Here is a 15,526-nt window from a genome sequence, read left to right as displayed (position 1 = left end):
CTCAGAGAAGCACAGAGGAAGAAAGAGAAGGGCTAGAAAAGAAGCTTTTCTCTTTAGAAAAGTGCTGCCTGATAAATGCAGAAGAAATGGCAAACTTAGAAAATCTAGATTCAAGCAAGGATAATCAATGGATGCTAAAACATTGGGTGGAAGATTGTTAGGAAACTTTAAGTCTCAAAGTCTCTTGCAGGTGACTTATGAATTACCAATGGGAAACTTTCTCTAAGGGAGAGCTCTGGTGTCCACCATCTTAATCAAGGGGTCGAAAGTAACATCACTGGTAGTGGGAACACCTGACATCATTTACCTCCTGATATGACTCAATAAGAAATACACAACTCATCAATCCTTGTAGCAAAAGTGTTTAACCTGGATCTAGTAATGAAGACACAATCAGATATATCCAGCATTCTATGAGATAAATCACCTAGACTCTACAAAAAGATCAACCTAATGAAAGACAAAAAAGATAGGGGAACTGTTTTAGGTTAAGAAACTAAAAAGATATGATAACCAAAGGCAATATGTGAACACTGATTAAAACCTGAAGAAAAAGAAAAGCCATAGAGCAATTGGGAAAATTTTAACATGCACTGTAGATTAGATGTTATTATGGCATTGTTGTTCATTTTCTTAGGTATGATAATAGTATTGTGTTAGGAGAATGTCATTGTCCTTCAGCGATGCCTGCCAAGCTCTGTAGACATGAAGTGTCATGATGTCTACAACTTACTTTCAAATGATTCAGCCAAAACAAATGTGTGTGTGTGTTAGAAAGAGTGTGAGCATCTTTGTGACAAAGTTTAACAACTGGTTAATATAGAAAAGTTATGGCTCTTTTTATATCAGTGTTTTGTAAATCTAGGGGGAAAATTTAGTGAGACAGGGCCAAAAACAGAGCCCAGTGCCACTGCAGACCACCATCAGGGTTGAAACTGATCAATATCCTTTGTAGGTTGAACAATTAGCTATGTCATCTCCTAACTGCACTATTCAGCCCACATTTCTTCATAGTTTCCATTAAGAATAGTATGAAAAAATTCACAAGAAACCGTATTGAAATCAAGGCACTAGCTACAGCATTTCCTTCTATCTTCTGCTTACTGATTTTCCCTAGAACAGGACCTGATGAGTGGCATGAGCTCAATCAGAATTTGTGGAGTGCCTAGATCTCCACACCAGGTAGCTCCTCAAATGGCAGCAAGGCTGGTTAGCCATAGTGTCTGGGCAACACATGGGTCGTCTGACTGCTGTGCTGGTCTCTGAGGAGAGGAGGCAGGGAGGGGCTGATGCAGTTTCGCTTGGTGGTTAATTATATCCTGCTCATGGCTGCTCAAATGCTTCAAGTGTGTCTTATGCCACCTGGGTGGCAAGCCCCTTAAGGACAGTGACAGGTCTTGTCTTTGGAACCCCCACTGCCTTGGATGGCACTCAAGTAGGAACTTCACAGGGTGGACAAAATGAGGGACCCAGCTGTTGGCCTGGAGAAGAGCCCTCTAGTCCATGCCCCCAGCACGGCAGCCTTGGCCCTGTGGGCTCCACTGTCTTCTGTTAGCGTGCTAATTTGTTCTCCCCAGAGTAGAAAACACAGGAGGATGCCTGACAGAGAAAAACCTCATTTGAGCTGATTTCCTGTGGGCTAGAGAGTGGTTCCCAAGCAAACGCCATGTCTCCCACTCCCCTTGGCCACTCTTGGATGCAGGCAAGTCTTTCTCAGCCAGAACTCTGGTGTCTATAAAGAGCTCGGGGGCAGCCTGGAAAGAGAGTATAAAAGAGACGGAGAGAAAAGCAACGCTTCTTCCGTGCCTGCAGCCAGCGAGATGAAGTCATCATTCACCTGGCCCTCCTTCTCCGTCCACACTCACACAGCCCTTGTCCATCCATCCTCACCCTCCTCCCTTCCCTCTCTCTGAGGTTCTCTCTCTCCTGTGCACACATAAGAAGGATAAAAATACAAAAATGAGAGGTAAAATGTGTATAGGAAGACATGCAAAGAGGCCAAACAAAATTTCTCCGTGATGAGCAATGTCAGACTAGGGGCCACATGCCTCATGGATAGACAAGAAAACTTCAGGGATGACAAGAATATTTGATATCTTGATCTGGGTGTTGGTTTTCCAAGTAAATACTGATATTAAAATGTTTTGAGCTGTACACTTAAGATTTGGGCATTTTCCTATATGTAAATTTATACTTTATACCTATTATCATGAGAGGAAAAAAAAGCAAAGAGACCAAAAGGTGGAAAAAAAACCCCAACTCACCTATAGGATCAGGTAGAAAAAGAAAATGAGAATAGCTATAGAAAAAGGAGAGAGTGAGGGATGTAAGAAAGGTTACAGGAGAAAGAAAATAAAGGGAAGCATGGCTGAAAATATAAAGCAAACAAACGTATGTGCCCACTGCCTCTCTGACCTGCTCAGCACAAAGGAAAAGGGCAGTGAACTAGACACAGGGCAAGTGCCCGCAGTGGAATGGTCAAGCCAGACTACAGTCAGCCTCTCATTAATCATCTATAGGTACAGCTTCTGCCCTGGCTGCCGCAGGCCAGCCATGTCCCTGGGCACAGATGGCTCCTGCCAGGCTGCCCCCGAGCCAGGCCTGCCGCTCTCATTCCCACCCAGGGGAGCCTGGCTCTCCAGCTCCCACAGTTCTACTCTGGGAGTCACGGCTTTGTTTGCTGGTGGTGGAGGAGGGGCCTCCTGCCAAGCCCAGTGGAGCTTGAACCCAAGGTCCCACCCGCCTCGTCCTGTCCCGGAGTAGCACTCAAGCTCCTCCCGTCCCCTCCCATTCCCGGGTTCTGGCTGGCAGCTGCCCAGCAAGGCCTTGCAGACACGCACTGGCTGCGGCCCAGCTCCCCAGGCCTTGGCCCCCTGCCACCATCCCCTCATACCCCTGAGCCCTCCTCTCATGCCAACCTGCAGCTGCAGCTCCCCACCCTGCTCTGGCTGGGCGTGCTGCTGGTGTCTCCTCCCCAGAGGCTGGGCAGCGGCTCAGCTGCAGCATCAATACATTTTGATGAGGAAGCGACACCAGCTGGCACACCCTGTGTGTGCTTTTAAATCAGCCAATGACTTCCAGATCCCAGGGGCCACAGCCTCCCTGGGGCAGTGCCCTCTGTAGCAGAGGGCATCCACAGGGCCAGCGCCAATACTGCCTTCAAATCTCACAAGCAGCTTTTAACCAGGGACTGGCAATAAATGCAAATGGCCCATCTCTGTTCCCAAAACCATACTCCCCTCCACTGGTCCCTTGTGTTTTTTGCGCTACTAAGTGTTTAGAATCCAGGGGTTAAGCACATCAGGTCCTCCATCAGAAAGAGACTCTCAGCACTATCTGTTATTTTGGGGACTGCGAGCAAACCACACAATCTTTCTGAACCTCGGCTTTCTCATCGGTGAGACAGGAGCACTGACAGGACTGCATGGGCTGTTAGGAGAGCCGATGAGACACTGCACACAAGGCGGATGCTCAGTGAACAAAGCCGTGCTCATTGCATAACTGGTTCACCTCACCCACCTGAAAGTGGCCGTGACCATCTTAGATGCCCAACCCTGAGGACCCCCTTCTGGGCTCTCTCCTCAGGTCCAGCTGCCTCCTACAAGCCCAGTGCTGAGACTGCAACTCTCACAGGGAGAAGGAACCAGCCCGCCCGGCCCAGGCCCCAGGTGCGCCGCTGCGGTAAAGAGCCCGCCGCCGTCTGCCCAGAGCCACCCCCGCTGGAACCTGTTGGGGCCTGAGCTGGCCACTCCCTGGGAGGAGATCCCCCTGCCCCACAGGGCTGTGGTGCAACCAGCAGGGCTCAGCCTGTCCCTGTCCCGGCACGGCAGAGCACGAAGTTGCTGCCGTCACACCCCTGCCCCCAACACAAGTTCAGGAAGGATGCAGGCCTGCTCCCCGAGGGGGCCTGGAGAGCCTGGGTAACTGGCCTGGCTGATGCTTGGCACATGTCATCCCAAGGGGCACAATTACTGCTCAGTGATTCTCTTTCTTCTGAAACCACTATAGCCACTCACAGGTGGGAAGTAGATGTTCTAGGCCAGGTAAGGATGACAAACAAGGAGCATAGGGTCTAGACGAAAGTCTGGTTCCTAGTTTGGCTTATCAGACCTGAAGGCCCTCCATTCCCAATATCTCAAAAAACCAGGAATCTTCTCCATTTGCCACCAAGTTCTTCTTCCTTAAATTCCACTGAGCCCCAGACCTCTGGCTACTGCTACCTGAAGGCCAAGGCCCTTCTTCCACCCCAGGGAACAAACCTTCCTTTCCAGAGGACAAGGCTCTCCCTCCCAAAGAGGAAGGGCTCTCTGACCCCTGTAGTTTCCTGGTCACTTAGGTCACCTGGTGGCTACTACTCTGTCTCCCAGACAGAGAGTCCTGCTCTTGGTTTCTGCACTACCTGCGGAGAGTAGGCCTAGACAGGTGAGCCCATCAGGTTGAAGATGGACAGGGGTGTTCCACTGATTTCCTGTGGCTCTAAAGACTGCTTGGATAGGATGGAGGGGGCAAGCACTACCTGTGCTGGTGTGCTCGCTTGCCACTCTAAAGCAATGGCACCAGGAGACAACACTGGCAGAAAGCTGGTAGGAGGACGGGACCAAAGATTCATGCTTGGACAAGGATCTTACACACCAGCCCAGGCCTGAGACTCCTGGGACTCCTGGCAGCACCGTTTATGTGCTGTGACTGGCATCAGGCTGGAGGACGCCATGAGGTTCTGAGTGGGCCCAGCTTGGCTCTAGCAAAGGAGGGGGGCTTTAAGGGGCCTAGACCTGGGGTCTGACCCACCCAGTCCACAGGGTCTTCACAACCCACCTGAAAGGGAGCAGACCCACCTTGCTTCTCCCAAGCTCTCTTTCTATGAATGCTGCCTTAGTTCTTTTGTTACAGCCTGTGAGTAGTGGAGCAGAGCAGGAAGCACCTTAACCCCAAAGGTCGGCTCCAGTGAGCTGTGAACCCCAAGAATGATAGGCCATTTCTGATGAGAGGGATCAGAGCTTTCATCTGATTTCAGAAGATCACTGCTTCCCCCCAAAAAAGTCAAGAATCATTTCTTTGAAGTATGCTGATCTAAACATTCAAACATTAGCCTTTATCAGGTAAAAAGAAACTATACCTCATTTAGGAGTAGTTATATAATCTTGACATGAATTATTTGGCAAACTATTCCACCTAAAGCAAAGTTGACATTTATAAGGCTAACATTTACTGAGCGCTTACTATAAGTGAGCCACTGTGCTAAGCTTTTTACATTCAGTCATTTATTTAATTCTCACAAGAGAGTGAATAGGAATTACTATATTCCCACTTTATAGATGAGAAATTGGGGCACAGAGAGGTTCAGGGACTTGCTAAGTAAGGTCACGTAAGTGGTAAGTCAGGGCTAGGACCAAAACTTGGATCTGACTCCAGAACCCACGAAGATACTCTATCTATAGTTAGAATTTCAGCAAGGGATTTGTCTCAAGTTATAGCCATCCTCCTCTTGAAAATATAAGCTACTGTCATTTCTTCCCTTTCTCCCTCCCCTCTTCTTCCCTTCCTTCTTTCATTCACCCAACAAATATTTCTTGTGCACTTGCTGCCTTGTAAGCATTGCTGAAGGTGAAGGAAACTGACATGGTTCTGCCTTCACAGAGCTTGCAGTTCATCAGGATCCCTTCAACTCTTCTTTCCAGAGAATACCTGTCCTTGTCCACATTTCTTTAGACAATTTCATTCATTCATTCCTCTGTGTCCAACCAAGGTAGTGACCAGAGCCAACTTGGCAGCACTCCAGAAGTGCCCCAGGCTCTGCAGGCTAGAACCATGCTGTTTTCAACTGATTTCCAGAGTTGCTCCTCTCAGCTCCCTCTGCACTCTGCTCAGATATCTATTAAGGCACTCACAATGCTGTGGTGAAATATTTACACACCACATCCTTCTCTTTCCATCTTTTCTACAAGCCTCTTGAGTTCAGGGACTAGGCCTGCCCAACTCAGGTTTTTAATCTCCAGTGCAGAGCTTGGAAATAGCAGGTACCCAGCAAATGTTTACTAAATGAGTTTTCTGCTCTAGCTGACTCTCAAATCATTTCCAAATGATTCATTCGAGTGTTCCTTCCTGGATCTCTTTTTCCACCTTCCTCTAAATCTTTTCTTCTTACTGATGTGGGAAGTACCATTTCCCTGCTTTAGGGCAGCAAAAGGATTTCTCATTCTCACAATCTCAACAGACTTGTTGGCTTCAGAAGAGATGGTATTTTGGAGAGCTGCTGAATGCTTGGTTCCTGGGGATTTATTTAGGGCAAGCCTGTCAGATACTACATTAAAGTGAGAGCCCACTTTAAAAAAAAAATAAATAAATACAGAGCCCCAAGGCACAGGACATATGCACTAGGGAGAGGCTCTTTCAGCTTTCCCCAAGCCTCCAGCTCCATTCCCCATTCTTTAGTTCACCTGCTGCCAGTGTCCTCATCTTTAGATCACCTGTCACCAAAAATTTGATCCCCAGGTTGCAGAGAGACATAGCCTAGATTTCCCTGAGCTTCAGTAATAATAATCACCAAAGGAAAGAGTCATGGCCTGGAAGTCAGGAGACTGAGTTCAAATCCTGACCTTCCCAATTCACTGTCCTCTTGGGAAGTGACTTAACTTCTCTAGATCCCTATGAAAATGAGGGGGTGGGACCGGGTAGATTTCTAAATCTTTTCCAGTGCTAAATCATCTATGGAAAACAAGTTTTTGTTTGTTTGTTTGTTTTTAAATTGTGGGCTTCCCTGTCCTTATGGCATACGACCCTTACAAGAATCCTGTGGTTCATAAACCAAATGACATACTCACAGGTGAGGAAATGTGAACAGAGGTTGATGGCATTACCCAGGTGACCATGGGCCCCCGAGTTTTTTCCCAGACCAGAATGTCTCCAGAGAGACCACTAAAGCAGCCTCACTTCCAGCACCCTGACTTCCTTTCCCTCCCAACCATACATACACTATGTCACTCAGAGAGTAGAAGCTAGGACAGAGTCTAACTCAAAGGTCATACCCACTAGCATTCTGAGGAGGGGCCCAGGCCTTTCCCAAATTCCAGACGATCTCCCTCCAGGGCCAGGATTACTGCCTCTTAGTGGCAGGTTTGGCGGAGAGGCCCCGGGTGGCAACGGGAACGTGGGCCCAGCTTCCTGCGCTGCCATGGCAACAGGCTCCCCCAGTGGCGGGCGCCGGTGCCCATCAAGGCTTGCAGATGGCGCCCTCTTGGGAGAGGGGCCCGGCGGCAGGTGGGGGTCAGAGGCAGCGGCCGCCTCAGCGGCCCTCCTGCGTTTGCCTCCTCCCGGGGCCGCGGCTACGTCCCGCCCAGTCCCCTGCGCCTACCTGAGAGTGTCACGGCCCACGTCCGACCACCGCCCACGACAGGGTCACCTCTGCGCGGCGGCTCGGACCTTCTTCCCGGAGTGTCCCCAGACCGTCCCTGCCTCGAGGCCGGCCCGATGCACTCCCGAGGGACCTGGGGTGTCCCGCGAACACTCAGTCCAGCGTGGCGTCCCCGGAAATACTGGGCGGCGGCCAAGCCCCGCCCCGCTGGTGTTTATGGGAATTATCCGGAGGCGCCCTCTGGGACTTGTCCGCTGTCCAGCAGTCCCCCACCACTGCCCCGGGCGTTGATGGCGACTCTAGACTCGCTGCTAGTCTCAGTCGGGACCTGTCTCCGCGACGGCTGGGCGGCCCCAGTAGGCCGCTGGGTCTATGGGGCTGCCCCCTCCTGACCTTGGGAGCCCCAGCCTGGCCTGAACTGGGCCCGGTAGAGCGCAATCTCACTAGCTGGAATCCAGAGGGCCGGGGTTGTCATTCTAGGTCTGTAATTGAACCATACCTGGGGCCGCTTGCCTGCGCATGCATAGTAAAGCCAATTTACTGGCACCCATCTACTACCTCTCAACTGGCTGTGTTACCTAGGGCGAGTTCCTTACCCTCTCTGTGCCTCGAGTTCTTCATCTGGAAAGTAGGCCTCAGAACAGTAGGGACCTTACAGGGCTGTGGTGAGAAATGTAATTATGTAGGCACACACCTGGCACATGGTCAGCTCTTAATAATGGTAGTATTGTTTACAGTAAGAAGCAAGTGAGAGCGGAGCATTAGAGCCACCCGCCACGAAACCACCCACATCTCCACCCGCTGTAAACGCTGCTCACCGCGTCCCTTAATCGGCAATGGGCCACGCTGTAGGAGTGAAACGAAACGAGGAGATCTGCGGGAGGGGTGAGAGATACGGTTATAAATATCTAACATTTATCAAGTGACCTTGGCTCGGCCCTCTGCAGCCTTTGCCTCCTGGCTTGCCTATCTTCCAGGAAAGCAACAGCAGCTCTCAGGGCGGTTCCTGAAACAACCAGTTCTGGGCGTTTAAGCGACTGAGCTGGCCAGAGCTGGCCGGTCAAGGGGCTGGTGAAACCAGAGGCTAAGGACCAGCCTCTTCCCAGGACAGGCAAGGCTTAAAGCCACTGTTCCTCGGCTGCCTCTCTTCTAGGAGGGGGCTAAGGGACTGCCAAACTCCGCGGAGGGTGCTCTCCCATAGATTAAAAAAGGTGGTTCTTTTGCTGTCTGTCTACAAAAGTGAACACATATTTACTACAATAAAGCTTCAAAGAAAAAAAAAATACCCTCCCAGAGGCCACCAGTGTTAATATTTTCTAATACTTTTTTGAGATACAATTTACACGGAGTCAAGTGCACAAATCTTAAGTCTATGAGTGTTGGATAAATCAGGAGTTCGAGGTTTGCAGATACTAACTACCATATATAAAATAGATAAACAAGTTTCCACTGTATAGCACAGGGAACTATATTCAATATCTTGTAGTAACCTATAATTAAAAAGTATATTAAAAGGAATATATATGCATATGACTGACTGAAGCATTATGCTGTACACCAGAAACTGACACGACATTGTAAACTGACTATACTTCAATGAAAAAATAATTTAAAAAGTAAATTAAGTCTACAGGTGTTACTATTTTGGAGAATATCCTCCTGTCTCTTTTCTATGCATAGTTATACGTTTACATTTTTTTAGCCAAAAGATTATTTAGTACGTACTCTTTTGTGACTTTTCCCTAGGACAGCAATATATCACAGATGTTTTTCCATAACATTAAAAATTCTCACATACCTTCATTTTTAATATATATCTATCATGTGATGTAGCATACATTTTTAACCAAGTCTCTACAGTTGGACATTTAACTTGTTTCTAATTGTTCATTATCCTAAGTAATGTCCAGAAGAGCATCCTTATCAATAAGCCTTTACATTCTTCCTCAATCATTTCCCTTTTGTTCTTTGTATTCTTCCTTCCTCCTCCAAGTCTCCAATTAGTAGTTAAACATACTGTGTTTATAGCTAAAGTAGTGCACTTGTGCAAATGGCTTTTAAAATAGTCCAATTGTTTTATTAGCTCTGCCTTCCAAACCACCCTCTGCTGGGGGTGGAGGTGGGGGCAGGAGAATATGCAAAAATCAGTACTTCTAAGTTTCCTGCACGTGGGTCACGTAGTGTCCTGCTGAGCACCAGCTGCTCAGAGGAGCTCCTGGAATCTAGGCCCATTGTGGGGCCTCAGAGCTCCAGAGGGCTTTAGGTGACCCTGACCCTTTCTGTCTCCAGATCAGCCCAAAGCCCCCAGGAAAGAATGCTGTCCACATCCTCCCCTCCCCTCCTTCTCTGTCTCCACCATCTTTTCTTCCTTCTCCCTCCTCCCTTTTCTGCCTCTTCTCCCCACCCCCCTTTTCCTGCCTCTCCTCCTCCTCCAACCTTCTTCCAGCCTTTTATTGAAAAAAAGAAAACATCTTTAAGGTATTGAAAAATGACCTTATCTTTAATGTCTTCAATCCCCCTCCCTTTCCTGGCTGTGGGACCTCAGGTGCAGAAAGGCTGGAGTTAATCACCTTCTCAGTTCCCAGCACATTATCTGCACAGGGTCCCTTGATTAATGTGGCTGTTCTTTTCCTTTTATCTTTCTCCTCCAACCCCTCCCCCCATAAGCTACCATTTTACATTGTTTAATATATGCTTTTGTTCATAAGCATTCTTGCAAGATGTATTGGAGAATTGTACCCGTGTACTTTAAAAAAAAACTTTTTTACTTTGAAATAATTATAGACTCACAAAGTTACAAAAAATAGTACATTGTGTCCCATAAGCACTTCATCCAGCTTCCCCCTACGGTGACATCCTCCCATTGCAGAACAATAGCAAAACCAAGAAAGTGAAATTAATATAATACTGTTAAATAGAATAGAGACCTTATCATTCAGTTTTCACTTGCCCTTATTTGTGTGTATATTCTATGCTATTCAATCTTTTTTTAATTCTTATTTTTTATTGAAGTATAGTTCATTTACAACGTTAGTTTCAGTTTTACAGCAAAGCAACTCAGTTATACATATACATAAACATATATATTTTTTTCAGATTCTTTTCCATTACAGGTCATTACAAGAAATTGAATATGTTCCCTGTACTATACAGTACATCTTTGTTGTTTATCTATTTTACATATAGTAATGTGTATCTGTTAATCCCAAACTCCTAATCTATCCCTTCCCCTGCCTTCCCCTCTGGTAACCACAGTTTGTTTTCTGTGTCTGTGAATCTGTTTCTGATTTGTAAATAAAATTTGTATCTTTTCTTCTTTTTTTTTAGACTTCATATATAAGCAACATCATAGGATAATTGTCTTTCTCTGACTTACTTCACTTAATATGATAATCTCTAGGCCCATCCATGTTGCAGCAAATGACATTATTTCATTCTTTTTTATGGCTGAGTAATATTCCATTGTGTATATATACCACCTCTTTATCTAGTCATCTGTTAATGGACATTTAGGTTGTTTCCATATCTTGGCTATTGTAAATAGTATTGCTTATGCTCTTCAATCTTATGAATAGATTAGTGTAACCACAACCACAATCAAGATACAGAAGGGTTCCATCATCACAAAGGATCTCCTTCATGCTGTCCTTTTATAGTCATGCTCTCCCCTACTCTCATCCCAGTGCCGTGGCAACCACTAACCACTTCTCTATCCTTATAGTTTTGTCATTTTGAGAATGTTAGATAAATGGAATCTTTTGAGATCGACTTCTCACTAAAGATGATGCTCTTGAGATTCATCCAGGCTGTTGCATGTGTGGGTAGTTATTCCTTTTTATTATTGAGTAGTATTGCATTGTATGGGTGTAACCAGAGTTTAACTATTCACCCACTGAAGGAGGTTTGGATTGTTTCCAGTTTGGGGCTATTACAAATAAAGCTGATATGACCATTCATGTCCAGGTTTTTGTATGGATGTAAGTTTTCATTTCTTTGGGATATATGCCAAATTTGGGATTGCTAGGTTTTATGGTAACTGCAGCTTTAGTTTTCTAAGAAATTGCTACACTATTTTCCAGAGTGGCTATATCATTTTACACTCCTATCAGGTATGTACACGAGATCCAGTTTTTCTAAATCCTTGCCAGCACTTGGTGTTATCACTGTTTTATACTGTAGCCCTTCTAACAGGTATACAGTGATATCTCATTGTGGTTTTAATTTGCATTTCCTTAAAGGCTAATGATGTCAAACATCTTTTCATATGCTTATTTTCCATCCAGATCTCCTCTTTTGTGAAATGTCTATTCATGTCTCTGGCCCATTTTCTAACTGGCTTGTTTTGTATTTTCAATTTACATAAATGGCATTTTGTCATATTCCTCATTCTGGTTTTTGTTCTTTTATTCCACAGACCCATCCATGCTGCTCTGGGTACATCTTAGCTACTCCTTCTAGCTGCTGCAGGGTACTCCAAGGTGTGTGTCTACCACATTTTATCCATCTACTCCCCAAATAGCCTACAACTCCCCACCTCCATAAAGAACTCTGTGGTGAATGCCTTCATGCCTCTCTACCTTATGGGCCATGTGAGAATCTCTTTGAAATTATTTGAAGGATATGACTTGCTCTGGGTCACAGGATACCCTGTCTACTTACACACTAGCCATGGACCCCTCCCCTCTGCCAACTCGTGGCATTATCCAGCTAATTCTTCCAATCTAAATGATATAAAGTTATAACATTGTATTTTGGGGGGAGGGGGGTAATTAGATTTATTTATTAATTAACAGAGGCACTGGGGATGGAAACCAGGACCTTGTGCATGCTAAGCACACGCTCTACCACTGAGCTATATACCCCCCCACAACACTGTATCTTTTAAAATCAAATTTACCGAGGTATAATTTACCTACAGCAATATTCACACATTTTACATGCTCATTTTGATGAATTTTGACAAGTGTATATACTTGTAAACACAACCCAAATCAAGATACAAAACATTCCCATCAACTCAAAGATTTCCGTATGCCCTTTGGCCCAGCCCTCACAACCAGTGGCCTAATTTCTATCACTAGATTTTTCTGCCTTTTCTAGAACTCCATATAAATGGAATCAGAACCATACAGTATGTTCTTGTTTGTGTCTGGCTGATTTCACTAAGTATAATGCCTTTGAGAGGTGTATCAATAGTTCATTCTTTTTTACTGTTGAGTAGTATTTATTATATAAATATCAATTTGTTTCACTTATTGATGGACATTCGCGTTGTTTCCAGTTTGGGAAGTTTGGAGCTACTATGACTAAAACTGCTAAGACCCATTGTTTTAATTTATATTTCTCTGATTTCTAATGTATCTTAACATCTCCTTCTGTATTTATTAACTTTTAAATTTCTCCTTCTGTAAATCACCTGTTTATATCTTTGCCCATTTCCCCCTCATTTGAGTCTCATCTTTTTCTTACTGACTTGCAGGAGTTCCTAGTATATTCTGAATCTAGATATTAGCCCTTTGTTGGCTTCAGATATCACAAATATATTCTCTCCAGTCTTGTCATTTGTTAACCTTGTCAATGTATCCATCCTTGGGCAGAAATCTTTCATTCTGATTAATCAAACAAATAAAAAAAAAACTTTTTTTTGCCTTTTGGTTTGTGTTTTTGAAATTTTGTTTAAGAAGCTAATTCCTGCCCCAAGGTCACAAAGATATTCTTCAACATTTTATATTATTGACTTCATTGTTTTCTGGACGCATTTAGGTCTTTAATCCATATGGAGTCCACTTTATCATGTTATGATAAGATAGAGGTTCAGTTTTATTTTTTTCCATAAAGGGAACCACTTTTCCCAATACCATGTTCCCAATACCATGTTCCCAATACCAAGGTCTCAAACTTGAACATGTATCAAATCACCAAAAAGCTTGTTAAAAGTACAGATTGCTGGGCCCTATCCAGCTGATTCGGGTGGGACCCCAACATTTACATATCTAATAAGTTCCCAAGTGATGAGGTGATGCCACTGCTGCGGGTAGAGAGCACAACGGTCATTACTTAAAACCTTTAACCTCATTGAGCTTTTTCTCTGTCTCACTGGCGTCCTCCGTAATACCCTCTACTTCCTGGCTCTCCTCCTCCTGCACCCCTCCCAACCCTTCCCCAGGTCTCCCGGGACCTCAGGCTCCATCCACACATTTGATGATCACATCCCCCTGCCTCTCCTGAACCACACTCTTCCATCCTCCTGTAAATGCCCTGAGGTTGTCCACCCACCTCCTGGCCACACCCCTGTAGTCACTGCAGACTTTGGCACATGGCTCCCCATCTTTCTCTCCACCTAAAGCCCTGTCATTGCCTTGGCTGACTTCAGCATCCACGTGGAAGACACGTCCTAAATCTGGTTTCTCAGGTCCCCAGTGACCTTCCGGACTCCACCTAAGCCACCACTCCCATTTATCACCAGTAATTGGCTCTATCACCAAGGTCCTCAGTTCAGACAGCATTCTCTGGCACCATCTCTCTTCCTTCCAGCTTTCTGGTTTAACATAGTCCCTCTGACCTCACCAGCATCTCTTTGGACGTCACCAGCATCTCCACCTTCTTCCGATCCATCCCCATCTCTCCTTCCCCCTTTCTTAGAGTCCACAAGTCCAACAACCTTATTGCCTCAATCCTCTATAAACTCCTTTGCTGCTATATTTTCACTCTCTGGAAAAAGCCATGGGTGAGTTCTGTGATCCACCTTCTTGGTACTTCTTCCTGATCAGCGGCTGGGGAGCGTCACTCAGGAGCGGAAGGTTACACTACAAACGCAGGTCACCAGAAGAACCCTCAACACTGCCTGGCTGTCCTACTCATCTCTGTGCTCACCTCTCTGTACCACTCCCTGTAACAACTCTCTTAAGCTTTCTCCACAAACTTCCAATGCCTCCACTTTACTTCACATGTAAAATAAAAATCATGAGCTGGGGTCTTCCTTATCTTTTTCCTTTTCGAATTAAAAGAGACCCAGGCTACTTTCATGAAAAGGGTGGTGGTCTTGGGCTAGAGAGCATGCCAAAACCAGGCTACAAACAATGCAGCTATTTTAAGTGTTTCGACAAATTAGTGCTTTTTAACACACTCACACAAATACACTGGTGATAGATACAAATACATTTGGCAATAACATCCGAAGTCTAAATCTGAGGCCCCTCCCATATGGGGGACCCTCCTGGGCCCCAGTATGCCCCACCACTTCCAACCAATGGCCCGTCCTCTCCTAGCCTTTTTCTACTGCACGAGTGGTTCTCTGCCCTGGCTGCACATCAGGGTCACGTGGGGGAACTGGCTGCACCTGCAGATCATTTAAAGCAGAGCCTCTAGGGGTGAGCCCAGACATGGCTATTTCTTAAACTCCCCAGGTAATTTAGCTTGTAGTGGGGTTGAGAAGCCCGCGCTGTAGGAACGGCCCCTCCTCCGTCTATGCCTCCACTGCAGTCTTCCACTCCCTCCCTCTCTTCTGGTTTCCTCCCAAAAGTTTTTAAGCATTCTCAAGTCCTGTCCACTTAAAAAAAATTACAGTCGACCCTTGAACAACATAGGGGTTGGGGGTGCTGACCAGAGCAGTCTGTTACTTTACAGTTGGTCCTCCGTATCCATTGTTCTGCATCGGCAGATTCAACCAACTGCAGATCACGGAGTACATATTTACTGAAAAAAAATCGGCATATACATGAAGTCGTGCATTTCAAACCCCTATTGTGGTTCAAGGGCCCGCTGTACATAAACACACACAGAGCCTTTGACTCTAGCATCCCACTGCCTGCTCCTTCCCAACCAGGGCTCTTACCCGGAAGGTTCTCCTCCTGTTTCAAGCTGTACCTAGACCGGTAACTCCTAGTTCAACCCTTAGCACCCCCTCTCAAACTTTAAATACGTACTCAGATCACGTGGGGGATCTGGTTAAAATGCAGAATTAGACTCTGCAGGTGTAGGGTGGGGACTAAGATTCTGCTTGTTAATAAGCTTCCGTGTGATGTGTGCAGATGTGCTCAGTCTTCAAGCAGGAAAGCTTTAGAGCTTTGCTCAAAGGCTCCTCAACAAAGCCTCCTCTGACCTTCAGAAATGAAACCCCCACCATCAGACCCTCTCAGCAGTGCTTGTCCCCTTCCCAGCACTTTACTCTAGTGT

General features: G+C 45.9%; 1 protein-coding gene across 2 annotated transcripts in view; it reads right to left on the bottom strand.

Annotated features, from left to right (window-relative positions):
- Positions 1 to 15,237, bottom strand: part of SEMA4B (semaphorin 4B) — a 42,048-nt gene extending 26,811 nt beyond the window's left edge. Inside the window, exon 1 of one of the 2 annotated variants that reach the window (XM_064480581.1) lies at positions 15,186 to 15,237. The gene's annotated coding sequence lies outside the window, so the exon portion shown is untranslated. Of the gene's footprint in view, positions 1 to 7,351; positions 7,516 to 15,185 lie in introns of those variants that run through there. The other variant, XM_031440569.2, reaches the window with a different exon arrangement.
- Between the last annotated feature and the right edge of the window lie 289 nt (positions 15,238 to 15,526).

The sequence above is a fragment of the Camelus dromedarius genome, chromosome 29 (genome assembly GCF_036321535.1).
Source record: "Camelus dromedarius isolate mCamDro1 chromosome 29, mCamDro1.pat, whole genome shotgun sequence".
In the NCBI taxonomy this organism is placed as follows: Eukaryota; Metazoa; Chordata; class Mammalia; order Artiodactyla; family Camelidae; genus Camelus; species Camelus dromedarius.
This window is presented reverse-complemented; position numbering and strand designations above follow the sequence as displayed.